Below are 3,718 nucleotides of genomic sequence, written 5' to 3'. Positions count from 1 at the left end.
AGTAAAGGCTTTGAGGGGACACGTTTATGTGCTGGGTAAGAAAGCTGTGAGAGAGAACTGAGTCAGGGGAGGTGGGTCCTAGAGTGACAGACTATGAGTGGCATTTTGTTCTTAGGTGCCTTCCAGATAGTTCCAGCTCACACAGAATGAAACTCTGCCCTGTCCTGGACCATCTCACAGCCCTCACAATATTTTAGGCCATTGTTGCAGCCATTGTGTCAATCCATCTTATCGAAGGTCTATCTCTTTTTGGACGATCCTCTACTTTACCAAGCATAATGTCCTCCTTCAGGGACTGGTCTCATGATAATGTCCAAAGTATACCAGACCAAGACTTTGTTTTTAAAGAGAAAACTGGCTGTACTTCTTCCAAGACATATTTGTTCATTCTTCTGGAAATCCATGGTATATTTAATATTCTTTACCGATTCAATAATTCAAATGCATCAATTCCTTTTTGGTCTTACCTACTCAGTGTTCGGCTTTCATATGCATAGGAGATGATTGAAAATACCACATGGCTTGGACCAGGCACACCTTCATCCTTAAAGTGTGGCTTTGCTCTTGAACACATTAAAGAGGTCTTATGCAGCAGGTTTGCCTAATGCAGTACGTCATTTGATTTCTTGAGTGTTGTTTCCATGACTGTTGATGTGGATACAGGTAGAATGAAATCCCTGACAACTTAAATTTTCTTCCTGTGTATCATGATGTCTCTTGGTTGTGAGGATTTTTTGTTATTATTATTTACATTGAAGTGTAATCCATACTGAAGGTTGCAGTGTTTGATCATCATCAGTAAGTGTTTCAAACCCTCTTTGCTTTCAGTGAGCAAGCTTGTATTGTGTGAATATTACAGAGCTTGTGAATGAGCCGTCCTCCAATCCTGATGCTGTGTTCTCCCAGATGTCTTAGCATGGACTTCTGAGTGCTGCTAGTGTTTCATCAGCTTGAAACATTCTCATTGGTATTCTTTTTTTTGTTGTTGTTTGTTTTTTTTTAAACATTTTATTAGGGGCTCATACAACTGTTATCCCAATCCATACACACATCAATTCTCATTGGTATTCTGTCAATTCCTGGGGCCCCTTTTTCTACCAATGACTTTAGTGCAGCTTGGACTTCTTCCTTCAGTACCATCAGCTCTCTCTCTTCAAAAGCAAAACAAAACAGTTTTATGAACATGTAATTTACATATCATACAATTCAACATAACAGTGTATTAAAGAGAGTTGAGCATTCCTCACCTCAATCTTACAACATTTTCTTCATTCTTGTATCTATTATTATTAGCTCCCTGTTTCTCCTCTACCTTCCCTGTCATAACTCTAAGAACCTATTAATCTAGTTGCTGTTTCTGTAGATTTATCTATCTTGTTTCATATAAAGAAAATTATTCAAGTGAAAAAAAAAGATGAAACAAGAAGAAAACTCAGCAACTACAACAGAATAAAACATAGAACCCCAATCCCAAACATAGCAGAATGTAATAAAAACTAAAACAAGTTGGAAATGGGTTAAAAGGAAAAACAAAAGGTAAGATATTAAAGCCATCAGCTCTTGGTCATGTACTACCTCTTGGAATGGCTGAATGTTGATGGTTTCTTTTTGGTCCAACGACTGACTGTATTCTTTCTCTTCTTTTGAGGCTCCATGCAATCTTCAGTGCTTTGCCCATCACTCCACTCACTCGCTGCCATTGAGTCAATTTTGACTCATGGTGACCCAATAAGACAGAACAGACGTGTGTGTTTCTGAGACTGTAAATCAGCGGTTCTGAATCTGTGGGTCACGACCCCTTTGGGGGTCGAACAACCCTTTCATAGGGGTTGCCCGATTCATAACAGTAGCAAAATTACAGTTATGAAGTAGCCACGAAAATAATGTTATGGTTGGGGTGTCACCACAACAGAGAAACTGTATTAAAGGATCACGGCATTAGGGAGGTGGAGACCCACTGCTGTGAATCCTTGAAGGAGTAGAAAGCCTCATCTGTCTCCTATCAGGTGGCTGATGGCTTCCAGCTGCTGACTTGTGGTTAGCCCATTGCATAACCCACCAGGACTTTGACCATAGAATCCTTTCATATTGCAGCTCAAAGCTTGCTTTTTTTCTTTCAGTTCTTTCGCTTGAGAAATGGCAAGTGTGTCCTTCCTTTTTGATTTTCTAACCCCAGGCCGTGTTGATATTTGACAGAATTCCCAGCATCCCAGCAACATGCAAACTATCACAGCAAGAAAAACTAACAAGTGGCCACATTGCAGGGGGTTGAATGCTGCAGCAGTTTTGAACTACTAACGTTGCAGTGAGAAGCCCTACTTGCATAACCACTATGCCACCAGGGCTCTGTAGTTTCACTGCCATCGAGTAGATGCTGACTCATAGTGTCCCTATAGGGAAGGGTGTAACTGCCCCTGTGAGTTTCCAAGACTAACTGTTTATGAGAGTAGAAAGCCCCGTCTTATAAAGTAGAAAAATTCAGATCAGGGAGTGGGAGGGCTAAATGACAGGGCCTGGAGCCCGGACAGTGATTAAGAGATTATGTAGAAGTTTAAGCAGTAGCGAGAAGGCATGGGTTTACAGTATAATGACTGTGCTCAGGACAGAGAAGCGAGGATTGAGGAACTGGAGAATATAGAAAGCATCTCCTGGTTATTTCAGAATCAGCCCGAGTTGGGTGAAATTGAGTCTAGGGCAAGTTTATTTGAGGGCTAAGAGAAAGAACAAAGCTAGCATATTGTTGTGATATTGTTTTGTACTGTCGAGTCAGTTCCAACTCATATGACCTATGTAAAACAGGAGGAAACACTGCCAAGTCTTCCACCAGCCTGACAAGTGTTTTGGAGCCCATCGCTGTAGCCACTGTGTCAATCCTTCTTGTTGAGGCTCTTCCTTTTCACTGACTCTGTTTTCCTTATCATGATGTCTTTATTCAGAGATTAGAGCCTCTTCGTAACCCGGTCAAAGTAAGTTAGACTGAGTCTCATCACCCTTGCTTCCAGGCAGCCTTCGGGTTGTACTTCTTCCAGACAAAATCTTTGGGTTTTTTTGGCTGTCCAAACATCCATTGCAGTCAAAGTCATTCTGACTAATAGCAACCCTATAGGACAAAGTAGATTTATTTTTAGGGTTTTCAGTTCTGTGATATGGTCTATAATCTTTGCCAACACCGTAATTCAAAGGCATTAATTCTTATTTAGTCTTCTTTATAATCTGAAAATGCAAATGCAAATACCATGGCTTGAGTCAGGAACAGATTGGTCCTCCCGAGGGCCTTTTTCCTTTTGCTACTTTAAAGAGGTCGTGTGTAGCAGATTTGTCCAACTACATCATTTGATCTCTTCACTGCTGCTTTTGTGAGCACTGACTGTGGACTCAAGTACAACGAAATGCTTGACAGTTTCAGTTTTTTCCTTCATTTATCATGATGTTCCTTGCTAGTCTAGTTGGGAGGATTTTGTTTATGTTGAGGTCTAATCCATTCCACCTTTTCAAAGTGGAATGGTCATAATGGATCATAATGACATGGATGGAGTGAGCCCTGCAGGAGTAAAGCCTTTGGGGCCTTCATTTGCTGACGGGGCACAACTTAAAAAGGGAAGAAACAGCTGCAAACATTAATTAATAATTGGAATTTGGAATGTATGAAGCATTCCAAATCTAGACAGATAGAAAGTTGTAAAAAATAAAATGGCACACATAAAGCCAGACATTCTAG

This window comes from Echinops telfairi, unplaced genomic scaffold (assembly GCF_000313985.2).
Source record: "Echinops telfairi isolate 266 unplaced genomic scaffold, ASM31398v2 ScPeMD7_1713;HRSCAF=2227, whole genome shotgun sequence".
Lineage (NCBI taxonomy): Eukaryota > Metazoa > Chordata > Mammalia > Afrosoricida > Tenrecidae > Echinops > Echinops telfairi.
This window is presented reverse-complemented; position numbering follows the sequence as displayed.